We start from the raw sequence: 20,088 nt of genomic DNA, 5'->3' as shown, positions 1-20,088 counted from the left end.
ATTTAAAAGCACTTGCGGCCCATTTGTGCTGCATGGCCTCCTATTACATAATCAGGTTACCATCACTTATTTATATCAGATTTACAAACCGAGCCCAGAATAAAGCTTCTGTGGCAGACACAGGAAGGACAAAGGTCACTGGGTTCTTGCTCTAATAGCAGGGCAGCTTAAGTAAATTGGAAACTTTCTGATCCAAAAGTATCCAGTAGTTCCCTCCTGGCTCAGCGGGGCGGCAAAGGCAGCCCGAGCAAAAAGCCCTGCAGAAAGCAAAAGCTGCCAGAGCCATTTGTGGCTTTCCCAGACACTCAGGCCCAGGATGAGATGGTTTTGCCTGGGTTATTTCTTTTTCTGACCCTCCTGTGCCTCCTAGACGTGTACCTCTGCTCAGCCACAGCCAGTGCTTTCTCTTCCATGCTGAAAATGAACTTAGTGAACCAAAAAATCTGGCAGAAGTCCTGCTGCGCCTGAAGTTGTGTGAAGGTGGTATTTACAGGATTGAGGCCTTTGTGACAGAGATCTGTTACCCGCATTGGCATTAAACAGAAGCCATAACCTTCAGTATTGTGCTAAAACTTTTTTTTTTTTTTTTTTCTAATTTATGGTGTTTTCAGTCCTACTTTTGATTTGGTACATGAATGTTTTCCATCCGAACAAGCTTAGCCCAGTATCACACCTACTCCTCTGAAATTAATTTAGAAAGTTACTTATAGCTTCTTGTCCTACAGATTGCCTCTTTTGTGATCATTCCTATGTAAAGCAGGAAAAAAATGTGAATCTTGTTTCCTTAATGACATATTTGCATCATATTGTGCATTTCCAGAAAGCATATCACCTTTTTATTTAAAAAATGCTTTATTTTCACTTTCCCTGCTTTTTCAGTGAAAGCAGTGTTTTTGCTTTACTGACTTGGCTGTCCCAAAAAACTTAAACTGATTCCCCCATTTCTCCTTTATTATAATGTCACTGACCTCTGCTCTCCAGCATCCTATTCCTCTCATTGCAGGATTACCTTGAATAAATAAGGGCGCGATCACTCCTTTCTTTTGTTGTCTAAGTAAGTAAATAATCATTCTGCCAATGGTCTTGTTTATCTTCAGTATAGCTATAGAACTGTCTTGCAGCACTGGCAGGTTTGCCTAATCTCACAGCTAATGAGTGAGGTTTTCTGCAAGCCCCTCTTTCATGCCCGCACTCGTCACCTCATCTCATTGGTGGCTATTATTGTGGCTACTGAATGTGTATAATAAATAAACCATTTTTAACCACAATGTATTCAGTGATTTTGGAATGGCACACTATGAAGTTTAAGCATATACGCAAATGTGACATGAAATATACATTCTAATGAACTTTTTTTTTTTTTTTTTTTTTTAATAGCCATTTATGTGATGAGCAGTTTGGCAAATCTCAAGGAGAGATTTTTACCTATACAACAGATCTCAGATTGTCTCTGAAGTTTGATCCTTTGCCTGGTCTGTCATGATTCTGCATGGCCCTCTGACCGAGGAATTGCTTGGGCTCCATTATCTCTGACACATAAAGGCTGACTGGGCTCCCATGCAACTGCTGAGATCAACTGCTGCCCATTGATAGAAATAAATTTTATTTAAAAAAAACACTGAAATCTTCAACAACTGTTGAACACTTAAGATCTAGGATGCTCATGACCCTATAGGATCATAACAGACACACTGACCAAAATGATTGGATTTACACTGAGGATGAACATAGGTGTTATGACATTGTTTCTAGAAATTAGCCAAAAGTGGAGCACAGTAAAATCTTGCAAATTCAGCCTGATAACTGTAAGTCCCTACAGATATCAGGGAATGAATATGAATAATGTAGATGAGAAAAAACAGATCAGAAAGTGGCTTTTATAGTAATATAATTTAATTATTTATGATAGCACCATTTGAATCAGTACTATATAATAAGAAGTTGTTTACATCTTGGCAATGAAGCTAAGACTGTTACTAAATATCTCCTGAGGTGTGATGATGTTCTTCAAATTTTTGCAAGGGGCTCCATAGTGTTCATCACACCTTTACGGTTTGATTAAAACAATATTATGCATTCTAGGCCTGATTTACTAATGCCATGAAATAAAGACAAAATGCTGTTAGTCCAGGATGACTGAATTCTATGCTCTCTACATCCTAGTGTAAAGACTAAAAAGTATCCAGAGGAAGAGAGTATTAAGCCAAAAGTTTCAGACATCTGAACCAAGTCATGCCCTAAATTTGGGGCAAGTCATGCCCCGAAAGGGCAAATAGAGGCAAGGAGGAAATGGGAGCTGCGGAGAGCCATGGAAGAAGCAATTGTGAGAACTGATGGGCTGACTCCTGGGCCTGTGCTAAGGCCATTAGACCACACCTTAATGAGATGAATTATTAATACAAGAGCTGCACGGGAAACTCTTTTCTGCTGTCTCTCACAAGAACCAGCTGTTCAGACTTGACTGTATCACAGTTGCACAATGTAAGTTTTGCCTTAAGGATACAGTTACCCAATATGATGGATTTTTCATAATACCCTCCTGATGGTAGGAACATCCTCATCCTTCCTCTGTCCTTCATCCCCTCCTATTACCAGCAGGCTTTCAGTTTTGGTTCAGATTGAGATGAGTGTGGCAGGCATTGAAAGTGGAAGGTGTTCAAAGACTGGAACCTCAAGCACGCACAGTGAACATATTTCTTCTCCTCCTTCTCTAGGAGGAGAAAAAATATTTCACATAAGTAAAAAGCAAGTGTCAAAGCCCTAGCATCTTCCAGACAAATCATTTTTAAGTTCTGTGTCTGTGGTAAAATACTCAGCTGAAATTAGCCCAAATGGAGCCAGGAAATTTTCCCTTTCCCTGCAGAGCCTGCCAATGCCTACCGGTGGCGGTTACTCAGTGCCCAGTTTTATGACTGCTCAGTGTAAATAACCTACTGTGTTCTTCTCCCGGGCCTCCTCCCATCTGCCTGCATATTCACCAGCCACAGTCTGTTTAAGTCCCACATTGAGAGTCCTTTGCGTTAGGGCATGTTGTGCACATTTTTACCATGACGTCCGTTTCCTACCATTGCCTAATTGTAGTCCTTAGGCATTACCACAGTAAAAGCAATAAATAGTAATAACCAAAAAATAAGGCCGAAGAATAGGTGAAAAAAAAGAACTAATTACTTAATCCGTGCTGGGACCACAAGCCACAGGCAGCACGGGAGGCTGGGGAAGAGGGAGTGGGTAGAACGTCACCTCCATGGGAGAGGGTTGGGCAGGGAAGGAATAGGCCTTGCAAGACAAAGCTGAGTCTTTATTTTGATAGCATCATGGAATTTATAAATTGAGGGATGACAGCTGTAGATTCAACATGGCATGAGCTGTCTGACTCTCTCACTATGCAGTCTGTTATGGCACTGTCGCACAGACTCCTGGAATCAAAAGCGACTTTGGACACGGTGATGCAGCGAGCCAGGAGGTGGGAGTGCCATCGTGCTTAGAACAGTGACAGACCGAATCACATTTAAGTCTATATTTATGGGCTGGAGAACGAAGAATAGCATTTGCTGCTGCAACAAAAAGGTTCTTTACGCAGCAGGTAATAAACTTGAGGAATTCATTGCCACGGGAGGTCGGGGAAGCGGGCTATTAAGAGGGATTAGACCGACTTGTGAACAACATGTCCATTAACAGAGAGTAAAAGGAAGAGGCAGTTGCAGGGACTGCACATTTTAGGGAACCGAAGCGGAGGAAGAGGCCAGGATCACGTGCCTCCCTAAGCGGCATCTCCCGTGCTCGGGCTTCGCTGCCTGGAGCTGCCTGCGCGACTCCGCACCGAGGGGCTGGTGTCTTGAGGCCTTGCAGCTCGCTCCGGGAAGAGGCCAGCGCGTGTGCAGGCACCCGGTGGCCTCACAGGCGTTAGGCAGAGGCAGTATCCACGGCCATCGGTCTGCCCAGCCTGGCGTTTCCTACGCTAGGTGCTTACCCCTGCTTTCACACCAAAGGGGGCACAGAACCGTGCTCTATGGAGCAAAAAGGAGCTGGCCTTGGCGAATTGCTCATTTAGGCACAGACGCATGATTGAAAGCAACATGATGGAGAAATACTGACAATTCTGTAAATATGTTGCAAGGTTAATAACTGTTAGCATAGCCCAGAAGAGCTCACTCTCCAGAACTGCACATATTCCTTAAATCTCAGGGAAAAAGAAAGAGCTGGCAATAGACTGAAAGACTGGACAACAAACCAGCCAGGACTTCCCAATCCTCTCTTTTTCAAGCTGGAGGATCTAACTCCATTTATTTTCTCCTCAGGCAGTCTCTGGGCATTTCAAACGCCCTTCTGTGGACATTTTTCTGTTCTTTTTTGTTCCACATCTTCCCTGAGGTCAGGTGACTGAACTGGAAACTGCACTCAGGACTTGGCTGCGCTGCCCGTTTTTGCTGTAGCACAATGAAGTCCTCTGTTTTTTTCCGGGGCTTTTGCTAATAAGTCCTAAGATTCTGCTTGTCTGCTCAACAGCCACCAAGCAGTATCCATGCTCTCCCATATTTTTCCAGTATGTTAATAAGTAGCTCACACTTTCCATGTAATTTTTTTTCCACGTGAAAGATCTTTTTTTCCCTCTGTCTTTGCACTCTGCATTTCATTTGTCGCTTGTTGTTACTAGTGACACGACTATTACAGTCACTCTCTATTAGCATGTCCTTCTAGATCTTTTCCTGATTATTCCAGTTTTCATGCCTTTCTCTGGCTCTTTGTGGAGAATGTAGATGTCAGGAAAGATTCTTGTCTGACTGCTAATAAAAGGATGAAGTACATAGTAAAAATTGGGCCTATTTATAGAAAAAAAAAACATGAGGAAGAACTGTAGTGGTTGATTGTCTGACATGAGGAAAAGACTTAAAACAACTAATTTTATATATAACTCATAAATACATAAAATAACTCATTTTATATACCTGTCTGAATAGCAGCCACTGAACACATAACTATAGAAGAGAAGTATTTGGAGGGAGTGAACAAAAGATGAATCAGGGTGGAATGCAGACTGCGGTTAAGAAGAAGAGTTCAAAAGTACAGGGGACATAAAGGATGTCAGGAATAAATTTCTTCACAGGGATCTCCTTACAAATATGAAAAATATCTCCAAGGAAGTAAGAAATCCCACTGTCGGATTCCCTCACTGGGACACTGCAAAGAACGCTGGAAAACAAGCACAGAAGCAGTGCCTGTGAGCACTAACACAAGGGCTGATACTTATCTCTGGATTTACAGAAGATGACTAATCAATGCAGGAGAGCATTCTCATTTGCTTTACATTTGTGCTTATGAGATTTCTGCTGTTTCAGTAAAGTGCTAGTATAATAAATGGGGCAAAATGTTAATAAAAAGCCCCATTCATAACTACTGAATAATAATTTAATAGAGAAAAGAGCACCACCTAGTGCTAACTGCTATTTGTTGATCCGGAAACCTCTCCATATGCTGCATCTGCTGCGTGTCTTGCATTTAGGGTTTTTTCCCACAGTTTATGGGGTCACAGCGGAATCAGTCCTCAGCAGCCATGAACATCCCCACTCCCAATAAGAGCTGCTGGTTCAGCAGGAGCTCAACATCTCTCCCAGTTTTGCACGCGCTAAATAAGGTCACGCCTTAGGCACTGAATTAACATAATTATGGCTATTTATCTGATTCATTGAGGCCAGATTCTACTAGCCTTACTCACTGGTGTAGCTGTGCGCAGCACAGATGAACTACTCTGCTTCCGTCACAGTGAATCAATGTAATCAAGACTTCCAGCACAGGCTTAAGAAACTAGAAAACCAACTTCAAGTTCTAGCAATTTAAAAACAGATGGAATTCTTTTCCTTTAGCTTCCGATCCCGCACTAACATCAAATTATCAAGATTTTCATTACAAATTTGAGAGCTTTGAACTCATTTGTTTGGGGTTTTGTTTGTTTGTTTGTTTTAATTTATTTTAAAATTAAAATGGCTAGGAGGGAGATCTTCAAAAAAGCCATGAGAGCTGCCCTCACTATTATGGTAGATAGATGATGTCTAACTTTTTAATTATTTGTGCACTCTTTATGGTTAAAATCCACTATTGTTGATTTTATTTTGTTCTTCTGATTATAAATCCACATAATGTTTGTGTTTATATTTTGGATCTTGAAAACCTGCCATCCTGTCTCACAGCATCAAATTTTCCATCCCAGGTTAATTACAATTTCAAAAGAAAGGAAGAAACAGGTAGATCAACTTAGAATGACTCTGCATCAGCTATCTTTATTTATTATTTAAATAGCTCCAGACTTGAAGATACACGCAGCATTGGTTATGTGGGTTAATTTACATGAAGAAGTCTTTAGCAAAATGTCATTTAAAAGTCTCCATTTAAATTTGTGAGTTTCCTGTGTGACTTCAATTGCACAATGCTACAATGGCTAGGCTCAATTTTTCTAATAGGGGAATTATTTCTGCCCCTCTTGAAATTATTCAGCACTCTTCTTTTTAACGGCAAGATAATGAAACTCAGCTATAAAATGTCCTTCCACATCTTTTTTTTGCAAGCAAAGTTTAGTCAGAGAGCTTTTTATTTCCATGATTTGTATGCCTTCTGCATTTTTATCCTATCAGACAGCCTTCACAAAACATATTCTTTGACTGAAAAGAATTATTCTCAATTACCTGCAGTCCTTTTGCTCTAATGTGCCTGTCGCTTTGCTGTTGCAGCTATTGCCACATGCAAACATCACTTACTATCTTTTCTTACTTGGAACAATATTTTCCTTTCTAAAACATCAGATGACTTATTTCAACTGTTTTATTCCTGGAAATGGTTTTACTTTTTTAAGTTAATTTATTCTTGCATAATTATGCCCTTCACCAAAAAAAAACAGCCAAATTTGCCTGCGTGCACATGTGTATGTGAGTGTACGCACAGGCCATTGCGTAAGGGTGGTACAAAGTGTGGGTATTTATAAAACAACCACAGTGTCTATGTGTGGCACATGGTTTAGACACGTTCCCCTTCAGGCAGGTGGAGGAGGAAGCTGCTGTCCAGCTTGTGCTCCCTGGGTCTTGGGACCCAAGTCATGTCCACCTCATCTACAGAGCTCAGCAGGCAAAATATGAGGCCCGAGGGTCTTGCTCTGAGTCTCTTGAAAATATATATGTAAATGCCACATGAAGGATAAGCCTGTTGCATCAAGACCCCCATGACACTGGAGAAAATGTATATACGGGCATGCATATACATTCTTCTCAGCATGCACACACAGGCCTGGTGCCTGCAACCATCATTTTCTGGCTAATGGCTTGCTCTATCGTATTCCCAGTTTCAATCATATGTGAATATCAATCATATCCACAAGCCCAATGCGTGTGGCTGCAGCTACGCTCACTGCTCTGGCACAATAAGAGGTTTGATCTCCAAATGATGTCACGGTGTAAAATGCTTTGGGAAAGGCTGATAAGGAGGATCTGATTTTGTGCCCTTTGTGCCGTAGCAGCTGCGAGGAGGTTGGGAGTGTTGGTAGGGAGTGTTATCTCATTGCACGTGGGTTTGATTCTGTCCCTGCATGGAGCAACAGGATTTGATATCTATTCATAGCTGAACTAGCGACAGTGCAATTAAGTAATTAGCAAGGACTAATTGTTAAAAAATACTGCATTGCAACTACACCAAATTAGTCTGGGTACTTCTATCTCTGGCAGACTTAGGTAGAGCCCTGTGTCAGTTGCTTGTAGGGATTAATCAATCTGCTAAGAAATAAATCTAGAACTGGGGTCTTAAAGCAAATTTATATTCTCCAGCGACTAAACCAGCCCTGGGGGCAATGGAAAGCCATGGGCTGGTCAGGTATGTGGCCTCATGGGGGAGGACATTCACGTGCAGCTGCAGGGCAGGTGGAGCCCAACTCAACCGGGAGCGGCCCCGGCCTCCGCTGCCTGCGCCACAGGGAGAGAGGGGCAGCGCAGGCTCCGGGCAGACCCCGCGCCCCCCACATCCCGCTGGTTGTTGTCCCTGGGGAGCCTGGCTTTCCCAGAGACCTTTCACTTTTCCCACAGCGTGCCCTGCCCACGGACAGGAAGGGAAGCAGGTTACGGGGGAGGAACAGGAGTCTCGCTGCGCTTTAACTACAGCTTCGGCAGCAAGGAACAAAGAGAGTGTTTTTAGAAGCTGCTACAGAGCAAGGCCTTTTTTATTTTTTTCTTCCTGTTTCTCGTTTTGGTTTTGTTCTGGGTTTTCAGCAAGTGTGTAATTACCATGAATTATATGGCAGAACAGGGTGTGTTTGCACCACACCTTGGACAAGCTGGTTCTCATTGGCTTGAGCAAGGGCTGGAGCGGAGCTTTTCCCAGGCCTGTGCCCAGCACACGCCACGAATCCCCGGCAAGACATGGTCTGGCTTTTGAGCTCTATAAAGTAATGTACTGGGCCTCTTATAGAACCCACAGTTCATGCTATTAGCTCTTTATTAACTAATCATAGTCCCTCTAAGTAGCGAATATAGAAATCTATCACTGAAGATCATTTACTATAACAATATTAATGTAGATACAGATACTCACCATCATTTGTTTGCAACAGTTGCCTAAAAAAACCTCCTTTTCATGTTTTGACAGGGAAAAGTACAGTTGTTAAGTGCAGAAAAGTGCAGATTTTGAGCCATCACTATTTCTCTTTAGCTCTTAGATTACTCAGTTGTAGAGGCATATCATACCTGCCACTCCCCAGAGCCTTCCTGAAGGGATCCTAAAGTCTTCGAGATAAAGGGAAATTTTAAAAAGACGATGCTGTCAAATAGGAAAGCAAAGACCAAAGGTTGATTGAAGTGCTCCAGAATAGACCATACTGGGAGGCAGCCACTGAGCCCACCTGAACAGAAATCAGTGTTGTCGCTCAAGCCAAGAGATATCTGATTCCTATAACAGGCATAGGACTAAAATATTTGGAATATATGCTGATACTTAGCCTTGATGTTTATTATTTCTGCATAGACCTGCTTCGTCTCATTCCGCAGTTGCAATGATACAACAGGGATTTAGAAATTTGTTTGAGAACGTGCACGCTTACTATTTGTGTCCTTTGTTCACAAAGCAAAGTACAGAAAATTGAACCAGATCTCCTGCAGTAGCTAGCTCGGGTGGTTGGTGGGCCAGAGCATTTCCCGACTGATTTCAGCTCCAATATCTCTCACTAGTGAACTCAGGGTTGCACATTCAAGACCTTAAGTTAGTGCTGTATCCTGGATTAACCTTTTTATCTGGAAAAAAACAAGCACATTGCACTGCTGGATGAGCTGAAGGACAAAGACCTAGCTCACTTGTTGTTCAAGCTGACGTCTATGGTTCAACACAGGAGACAGGAAATTGTCTATTTTTTTATGCAGTGTCCCACTGAACCAGGCCAGGAGATTTCGCTCAGGACAAAATCCCCAGTAACATTTAGAGAAGAAGGAGATCCCTGCATCACCATGAAAGGTAATATTTCTCAGTTACATAAGCAATGCAGTGGTACTAGTGTCTTTGTACTATACTTTGCAATGCAAAGTAATAATTAACAATGATAAATAAACCCTTCACATAGCAAAGTCCACGCTACAAAAAGAATAACTGGGGTTATAGGAAACTTCCGCTATGGGCAATTTTTTATATAATTGTCCACTATGGAGATGTGTCCATGCAGCTTCTGAACTGCCTCAGCCTCCAGCTAACCCACTCAGGCTGTGCAGCAGCTCCTGCACATGACAGCCCCTCTGGAGAGCCACAGAAAGTTGGGCTTGATGCTGAGTAGGAAACAGAGGAATTGACATAATATCACGTTTAGTTCAGAAGGTGATTCCTGCCTCATTCTTCCAGGATACGTATATGGAAAGCCACTTCTTTAGAAAGACAGTGATTCCTTGCAGAAACCCCTCTATTGCCTTTTCTGGGTCTGCCTGACCTGTAAATGTGGAGGTAACAAGAATAACCTGTCCATGCAGTGAGTTATGGCAAGGTCAGCAGACCCACAACACAGATACAAGCTAGCACACCTCAATACTCACCATTATCTGATTCACCTTCAACATAACTACAGGTCTGTTACAACTTACACTGTTTCTTCTGACCTGTGGATCATATTCTTGCCCATGGACCAGAACTTTCACCTGTGTAAACACCATCTACCACTACTGAACTATATTCTCTTACCCCACACATCTCATAAATTGATTTTGAGGTAGTAAATGTTGATTTATGTACCATCCTTTTTTTAGTTACAAATAACCTCTTGTGAAATCTTCTTTTCTGGGAGAACTGAAAATTTCCAGGCTTAGTTCATTGCAAAGATGCACACATAAGAGAAACAAAAAGTTTATCATTTTGATAGGTGATAGGGAGAAAAATAAATTAAAAATTATTTCTTATTTCATAAAACATCTGTGTTGCCATTTCTTGTAATTTTATCAAGAATTTCAAAAGATTTGGTGTTTTCCATAAAGTGTCATCTCCCGAGCACAGATAATTAGGTGAGAGTAAAATCCTTCAAGGACTATTTTAAAAGAAATCTTCTATCACTCATAGACACAAAGAAAAATGGGAAAATCTAGATCAGCCATCACCTGAATGCTCAGAAATCAGGACTACGAAGTCCAAAAAGAATACAGTAGTTTTGTTTTATAAAAAGATGATTTTTCCATATGCAAGGCTTTCAAGGCGTGGTGTTAATGAGCGTGAAATCTTGCTACATTCTGATTAATGTAGATGTCAAAAAATGTTTGAATTTTAGCATTAGAAACAGATTATGTAAGTAGTCCCTGACAGGTAACACCTAGTTTTGAAGCAGGAAGAAACAGGTTTTTCAATCACTGAGGAAATAGGACTGAAATGCCTCTCAGTATGAACACACAGGAGAACATTTTCTCGTGTTGCCCAGCTCGTTGGTGCGGGTGGCACCGTGCAAGGAATGCGTTTCGGAGGGTTATTCACACAGGCTGCTTGACAGGCCCCAGCAGTTGTACCAAGTTTCCATTCATCCACTCCGGACTCCTGTGTCTTCCGCATGTTCAGGGAAGACTGTGCAAAAAAAGGCACAAGAGTTTTACTCTAGTATTTCCCAGGTTTTGGAAATTTAGGAATATCTGCTTGTGTCCTGCACTGGGCGGTGGCTGCATGTCCATCCCTGCGCCACACGGGTTCGTCACGTTGGGCAGGACCCAGGTGGGTGACCCGTGGCTTCCAGCGAGACGTGCAGGTGCTGGAAGTGCTTGTATCCAGGCAAGGCAACCTCAGCAGGCTGGTGTGGCACTGCCACAGCAATGCCTGGATGTGGCCAGGCATTCCTGGAGGTGTTCAGTGCCCCATAATGACCAGTAACTCAAAGATATCTGACAAACGGGTCAAAGAGGCAGCACTGACACTAGTTGTTGGGCCATACAATGCTGCCTGATACCTCACAGTACAGGAGTTAGGCTCAGTCACATCTGGCAGTAGCTCTATGATGACAATTTGTTGTAGATACATGGCAGCTACTGCTCTGGCTGTGCATGTGCTCCTTGCCTGACAGGCAGGAGGTCTCCATGCCGCTGGAGAAGTGTCTTCCAGCTGTTCTAGCTGTACTTGCAGCTGGCCGGGGAGATCCTGGCTCTTGCCTCACTGCTCTCGCTGGGGAGCAGTTCCTTGATCTCATTCCCGGTTGCCTTCATGGCAGCCCTTGCACAATCCCGGGCAGCGCTGCCAGGCGTCGGGGCTCCGCGCACACCCGCAGCGCCCCGACGTGCTCCGCTCCATCCGTGCTTCCAGGCGGCCCTGCTGCGGGTCCCCGCTCTGCCCTTCTCACCAGTTTGCACCAGGGGCTCTAGCAGAGGGGCAGGGTTTGCAGAGAGGCCTCCTGGTCCAGCACCCCAGCCAGGGACACCCCGTGACTGCGGCAGGAGCTGGGCCCGCGGGGCAGCCGGGCAGACAGCTCTGTTTTACATACAGAGCAAATGCTGAAGCAGAAAGAGGTGGGTGCCTGACCTGTTTTCTTGCCAATTCCAGTTGGCACCTTTTTTTATTGCAAATCTGGTAACAGTTGTATTTTTTCCCTGGAATTCCAGTTCTACAGGAGTAAGTGCTAAGGAGAAAACCACATCTTAAAACAAAAACAAAAACAAAAGAACTATTTGTAGCTGCATGGCCAGAAACTAAAGCCTGGAAAGATGAGCCATAGGCAGAGTTAGATCCAAAGTGCGGATGCGGACGAGAGGCAGGAGGCTCCACCGTGCCCCAGACGTGCCTTTCTTCTCTCAGGGAAGAGAAGGAAGCAAAAATTGCTATTCCTATTGGGAGAAAAGCTGAGATTTGAGAATGCCTGGTCCTCTGGAGGATATGGCTGGGAGCATCAGGAGCCTTTTCTCTCTTGTGCTGACTATGGTCTCCGCGCTCTGCAGCCTGTGCACAGACAGGCAGTGCCAGGGATCCCAGTCTGAGAGTGAGCTCTGACATCTTAGGTTTGTTTGCTCTGGAAGTCTTGCCAGGCTAAGCTCTCCAAAGTGCACAAGGGAATCACCAGCTGCCTGGCGGATCAGAGGGAGGGACAATGAGATTTAATTAAGATGATTTTTGCCCTCCAGGTCAGGTTGTTTAAAAATAATTGTAGTTCTCCTACCCCTTCAATTACACTTGCATGTGGAGAGAGCGATGCAGCCTGCAGTGCTGATGCTGCCTCTGTGATTGCAGTGCGCCCAGGGTTTGCAAGTGCTCAGCACCCAAGCGGACACCCAGGAGTGCTGCTGTCCTGAGCTGCACGCAGGAAGGTGGGGAACGGGGCTCTGCTGGGCTGGAGACAGAGCTCAGCACGAATCCCTTCATTTCTTTTAAATGCATCATGATTCATTGTCTACGGCAGGATCCTATATCAGGTTCAGGAAGAAAGCCTTGTGAGAGGCAAGCTGAGGTTGTCTGATCAAAGCTTTGCCCGAGGCACCATGTGAGAGCTTCCCAGCCTCCTACAGCTGGTTTATGTAGAGGCGGACTGCATCAGCCTGGATGCTGGAAGGGACCAGAAGGGAACCTTGGTGCCTTTCATGTTTTTCAGTATTTTTTCCCCGCTCAGTTTATCAGTCATGTCAATCCTACAGAGCAAGAAATAACTAAAGGCCAAATTCAATTCACTTTCATGTACACCTGTGAAGCTTACATCATCCTCACTGAGAGCTGCCCAAGAGTGGCAGCTGGAAAATGTCAGCCTGGCAGAGATAAAGTCATGAAACTCTTGGGAAATGCCTGGGTTACAGAGCCCTGCCCAGAACAGTGCTGATCAGGATGCAGTTTTGCTCCAGTTAAGTAATGGATCATGCAAATAAAGGGAGAAAGAATTCAAGAAAGAATTTGGGATCTGGGAATAATTTGGACTTCAGCTCCCAGCAATTATATATTCCGTGGTGCATTGCATATGTTGTCACTCCCAGGAGCTGCTGAGCACCTTAAAAATACACTCACACAAAACCAGCCCTGAGTGTCTTCATAAGGCTGGTAAATGGTGCTGGTTTCTTCTGTATTGTGCCTAAAGGTAACAGCAATTTCCCACTGAGAGCAAAAGGAATCACCGGTATCATCATCAGAATACGCTCACCCTGGATAATCTGCACAGGAGACTGGTGCCAAGAAAGCTGCCCTCCCTCCCGCGCGCAGGCTGCACTGGCGTGTGCCTGCGAGCTCAGCAGCATCGGCGCTCCTGCCAGGCCCTCTCTGCAGCAGCAGCGCTCAGGAAGCCTTTCAGGAAGAGGCAGGGACACGACGGCTTCAAGCATCACGGACTGGGCACTTGTTTGGTTTAGCTGGCCTGACATCGCCAGCGCTTCACTAGGACGAATTTGGCTCCACTACCCTCTGGTTTTCTGTTACGATGTTCAAACTGATGTCAGCTCTCTCTCCTCAGAGAAGGCCGAAGCATGAGAGTTCTAGCAAATCTTTTATCTGCCTGGCTCTGGTGCCCAGGCATATCCCAGCTGCAGGAGCACCTGGAAGGAGGCAATGAAGAGCTCTCTGCTCCCTCAAGTGCTAGTGCTTGCTGCTGGAGGACATTGTGGGGAAAGCCAAGGTCCCCCAGGAGGTCTGTGGGGCTCTGTGACAGAGCTGGGCTCTTCTCCTGCCCCGTGCACCCCTCCTGCACATGAAGATTTATCTTTAAGTGCAACAGAGAAAAATTCTTCTGCTCATTTTCACCTCGTTATTTAAGAAAACCTGTGCTCATGTCTCTCCTGCTTCCACTCACAAGAAGAAATAATAAAAAAAAAAACTCAAAAAAATCAATTGAGTCAAGTGGAATTAGAGCAGAACCTCCGACCATGGCCAGTTGAAGATGTGTTTGGGCAAGTGGCTGCAAACAGAGCCAAGATTTTCTGCCCTTGCTCCGGCCTGGTGCAGCATGAGCTGCCTCTGAGCTGGCAGCCAGACATGGCTGCGGTTAGTGCCGCGCGGTGTCGTAATTGCTGTCGTGAAAAGTTATTTGGGGCTGGTGGGTGACCCAAGGCCAAAATGTCCAAGCACCAGGAAGTGTTCTGTGTCAGGAAAGGAACTGGAGAGATGGGCCCTATGCAGCTCCAGTTCTTCCCTCTTTTCCTCCCAGACTCACAGGTACAGTTCTGTACTTTGGCTAAACTGTCCATAAAACTGGGGTCACTGCAGCCCTCCCGGCCTCAGCAGCACTCTCTCAGTCTTCATAATGCCCTGTAGGCCAGGAAGGGGTGTTTTAACAGCACTCCTAGCTGTCATCTAGCAGTGTCCTTGCCAGACAGGTGCTTTCTGGAGTCCCCCAGTGCACACCAGAAAGAAAATCCATCTTGATTTCATTCAAGGTTGAATTTCTCCAGCCCCAGCTTCCACCTTCTGAGTCTCATTTGTGCCTTTTGCAGCAGCATAGGGCTCTGCATTAGCACAGTAAAGGCACACATTTAAATGTGGCTTTAGCATAACAGAATGCTTTGAACACGACCTTATATCTCATGGAAGATGAAACAAGTATTTGATGATGCACCTCTGAACAGTGTCCTGTGCATGAGCTTGCTTTGAGCCACCAGATTCTGTCTTTAGAGCAAACCTGGGAGACGCAGCCTCGACTTGAAGTCAAAACAGCACTTTTTTTTTTCATGAAATAATCCCCCCCCCTTTTTTTTTTCCATGAAATAATCACTAGATAGAGAAGGAAAGTTTCTGAGAGGCTTGAGCCCATGCAGACGTAGTGACTCCGATGGAGCAAGAGCCGGTGCCAGAGTGGAGGAGCAGGCGGCCTGCGCGGCGACACCTCCATCCCCGTCGAGCAGCCCTGACATCTTAGTGTGACCGTCAAGCAACCAAGGTCTGCAGTGCACGATTTAATGCAGTGATTTAAGGCAACAAACTGACTTTGCCACTCTATTATTTTTCCTGGCTGTTAATTAAAACCTCTCCTAGACAGAAGTGGCTTTTAGCCAGTGACTTGAAGGAAGAATTTAGCCTCTCTTCAGACGTGCCGGGAAGGAAATCTCTGCGAAGGAAACGCAGTCATTCTCCCAGGAAGCTGACCTCGCCTCAGCTTTTATCTCTGCATGAAATGCAATAATCACTCCTCTCTAAGGTAAATAAGAGTCTAATAAACAGAGAGCTCTTATCCTCTGATGCTCAGCAAGGAGACATATGGCACAAACACAAGTGAAGATTAGCAATTAGATGGGGGTTGAATTCTCCATAACGTGATTACTGTATAAAAATAGGCTGGCAAGGGACTTTGGCAGCACCTCCTGTGCTCATTTTGCACTAGCAGGGAAATGGGCATTTTCATAATTCGATTCTGTGCCTACCGTTCACTTCGGATATACAGGATTTTTGGCAGAACAGCGCCACTCAAGTCAGGTAGACAATTACTTAGGAAGTGAATAGAGTTTTCGGGTTATCTATAAACTCTTCAAAAAAACACTATGTGATTATGTAATTGTGTGTTTTTGGTAACCACCTGGCATGATTAAAAGAAGATTATAAGAAGTTCTTGGCATTTGTTTTTCATGGGTACGAGTAGCACCACTTTTATCCCCCCCCTTAGCATTACCTGTATAAACTGCTATGGGGAAATACTTGCTCAGTGCAAGAGTTTTCTCCTTTTATGAGCCCAGCTTTATCTCTCCAAGCTGTTGCACCTTATAATCCCGTTAGCTACTGCCTGTTCACACTGTGCTGACTTCATTTCTTAAGACTTTATTTCCTAATGATGTTTGTTGACTTTTCCCTAATAAGAAGCAGGCGCGTTCAACGTTATCCAACAGCCTCTACCTTTCTGACACCACTTGCCGCCAAAGGCAACGTCCCCAGGGTGTCTCTCTCTGGGGATGCGGTTGGCCTTGTTGGGAAGCACGCGTAATGTGAGTTTTGGGGGGATCTTCTCCTGGCACTGGCCGTGTCCATGGGAAGGTGCCAGATCTGGGATGTCTTCAGACGGGCTCAGCGATGCCCCTGCACCGTGAGGACAGAGAGTTGCCTGGAAGGTGTGAAGGGCAGAAGGGACCTCAGGGACCATCATCACAGAGACAGATCTCTCAAAATATTAGCATGGGCACCACCAGCTCATCAGGACATCTCTAATGAACTTAGTGTATTTATAGCATAGCTTGCCTATAATTGAGGAAAAAACATCTAATTGCAATAAAAAAAAGATCAAGGATATCACGGAATCACTGAGTGCAAGTTGTTTGATTGTTTTCTATATTAAAAAGGCTGTGTTTTCTTCAAAATCTTGTAAATCATGTATGGGGAAAACAAGTTCTGCTTCCTGAAGATGCCAAAACTTTATGGTTCTGATGCTTTTGAAATGTGGATCTAGAAGACAGCAAATCTAAAACTCCATTCCAAGACATTTTCAATCTGAACAAGTTTTATGACAGTTTTCATGCTAAAAATGATCAGAAAATCAATGTTCTCATTTCTCTTGGTTCTCACATTATCCACAAATGCTGTGTCAGGGCTGGCTTATCACTATATGTTTGATGATACTAACAACAACAAAAAAGGCTAATATGCTATTGCATAAATATTTTATGGTCAAGATAGGTTGCATTTTTTTTTTCCTTTGTCTCCTGGAAAAAAGGAGCAGGAATAAAGGAGAAAGAAAAAAACAAAATGGCAACTACGAAGCAGTTTTAGTTTGCAAATGATCTCTCTTGCGAGAAGAGCAAACTTCTAGAAGATGTTAGAAATGCTTTAAAATTTTTAAATAAGGTTTTTCCTTTCAATTTTAAACAGTCCAGTCCGCACAATCCACGTTTGATTAACTAGTGGAGAAAACTCCCAGCAGAGTTTCCCTCGCCTTTCCTAATGCGAGCCACAGGCTTTGCGTGCTCTCTTTCCACAGAGCATGCGGCTCTGTGCAGGTTTTGTGCATTTGACTTTCTTCTCTCTGGGTGATTTTAGGTTTTAAGTCCTACTCACAGGCATCAGAACAGTCTGCTCCTGTTTCAGTCTGGACCAGTGGATTTCCCTTTAGCTGGCAAACTCCCAGGGATTTTGGCAGGAGCTGCCTCTTCCCATGGGCTCTTGGGATTTTTCCCAGATCCTCAACCCAGCCTGGTTCCTTACTCAGCCCCTGTGCCCAGCTGGTGCCTCAGCTTTTTATTTTAAATTTCCTCTTGGAAACAGGCAATTCAGCACATCAAACTGACGCAGGTTGCAGTCACTTCCAACATTACCAAGCTCCCCCGCAGCTTTCCACAGCTTGGCGAATGATCCACAGGGAACACTACACTCAAAGTAAATGCAACATGTTTTATTTGAGGTTGGAATAAATTACAACTGTAAAGCATAATTTATTGCTGTATAAATTGTCTGCTCTTAAGAGGCATTAATATCAAACATAACCAAAACAAAGACACATTCGATTAGCAGTTTGGTTCTCTTAAGCTTTATCAACAGCTGAGTAGGGCAATTTCATTTTACATATGGTTGAAATCTCTCTGGTCATAGGCTCATAAACTCAGCTTTGACGCGTTATAATCATCATTCACACATAGGCAGGGGACAGGGGATGCATTCAGTTGCTTTCAGAAATATTTTTTATTGCAAATTTCCCATAAATATTCCATTAAATGCCCAGTCCTTCATTTCTCATTCAAATACAAATCTCCCTGGTTTCTAAAAACACCTTCAAAAGACAGGTCGAGGTTTTCCTCTCCTGAAGAAGCAGAGGTGCCAATCCTGAAACAGGAATTAGCCTGCTCCCCAAACTAAGTGAAGAAAACTCCAATCCTAAATTAAAATTATTGAAATCCAATGAGCAAAAGAGTATTTTTTCACATTCTGAACATTCTTGCAAAAAATAATCCCACCACTAACTGACTGAACTGATGTGGACCTGTAATAATTCCATGATACTTGCCCTACTTTCCCAGGAAAAGGTCCTACCAAGGCACCCTCCCCACTAGGCTCCTACCTAGAGACAGGAGTCTCTGGACGTCCAGAGGCTTCTGCCTCAATTAGCACTGGGAGCAACTCATAAGTCTGTGAGAAAAATCTCCAAGAGAACTTCTCTTCAAGCCACAAAACTAACTCTCAAAAGAATGAGTCACCAGCACAGAAAATCCTTCTAAACCTGGCTCTGTTTAACTCAGAAAAATCCCACCTGGAGAAGGGCTGCTTCTCCCATCACGCTTTTTCACATCTCCCAGAATGCAGAAGAGAGTGGGAGATGCAGGGAGGTTTCATGGTGCTCCACCATGGAAGGGGCAAGTCTGTGGTGCTGCTGCGTCCAAGAAATGTCTATCGAACTTCAAGTAAAAAACTATTATGGGGATTCCAGTGTGATTTCGGTTCTCATCAAGATTTCGTCAGTAATGTGTCTCTCTCTCGTGTGTTTTACGCGGAATTTCATCAACAAACAAATAGAAAATCCCTCCCTGCCTAAGCAGAGGCCTCAGAAGCCGCTGTGCCTCAAGGGGTGGCCATGTCGCCCCCTGTGAGGCGGCGCGGCCCCTTTCATGTGAGGCGGCGCGGTCGCTTTCTCATGAGGCGGCGCGGCCGCTTGCTCGTGAGGCAGCACGGTGGTTTCACGTGCTGCATCCGCCAGCAGCAGCTCCCAGCAAGGCCAGCGCTGCTGCCGAGCGCTGCGGCGGCAGCCTAGGAGCAGCCCCCACTACATCCTGCCTTGGCAGGATGGGGTGGAAAGGCAGCTTTGTGGCCGCTTTGGGCTAGAAGAACCGCAGCTGGGACAAGGAGTGCATCCTTCCCACATGAGCCTGTCACCCCGGCTCATGCCTGCTGCCTGGCCAGACTCAAGAAACGTAACGCAGAGACACACAGGCCTTTAGAAACATCCCACATCTCACGCAGGGTCATTGCAGACAGATTCTTGGCTCACACCTTTTTTTTTTGTTTTTCCTTAGCACTCACAAATTTTTCTTTGAAGATGAGAAGGAAGGAAACTGGCCTCGGGGAGAGGGACAAGCAGAGGCGCTTGCAAATTAAAATGCACACGCGCCTTCCAGCACACCAGGGACCTCCCGTCTGCACTCTGCTCACAACCTCTGATTAGGTTGAACCTTAATTTCTCATCCCTTCCAAAGGCTCCCAGGAGCTTTCTGTTCTGCCAGGGAGATGTCCTGGGGGACTCTGCAGAGAAAATTAATGAGAGGAGCAAACACTTGTCACCAGGACAAGTACAGGGTTATGTTCAAGCCACAGACTCTGGAGGAGCAGGGTAGGGACCTGGCTCATTCCAAGTTCTGCCGCAAGTTCCCTAGGGGAATATGTAAAAGCAGCAAGCCCAACACAGCCTGAGAGGGAAGATGGCCTAGTGGTTAGCAGACTTGGATTTTGCTGATCAAGCTGATGCTTCAGTTATCACACTCCTCCATTGAAACTCTTGCTGAATCACCATCTCTGCACCAAAAACGTATTTTCACTGAGCACACTGGCGAGTAAGGGACAGGAAGGACTGCAAATTGCTAAGATGCCCAGGGCTACAAGTTCAGATAAAGACAGGATGAACTGTCCAAAACAGAGCTGGGAAGTGGGTGAAACTACAAGAAAGAGGGAAGAGTTTGCAAGAGCTGAGAGTGCTCGCACGTTCCCAGCCTCGTGACTGGCCTCCTCACGGCACAAGTCAGCAAA

Source organism: Tinamus guttatus, unplaced genomic scaffold (genome assembly GCF_059628265.1).
Source record: "Tinamus guttatus ecotype Peru unplaced genomic scaffold, ASM5962826v1 Tinamus_guttatus_pri_ptg000489l, whole genome shotgun sequence".
NCBI lineage: Eukaryota > Metazoa > Chordata > Aves > Tinamiformes > Tinamidae > Tinamus > Tinamus guttatus.
The sequence above is the reverse complement of the archived record's forward strand: the minus strand, read 5'-3'. Positions refer to the sequence as shown.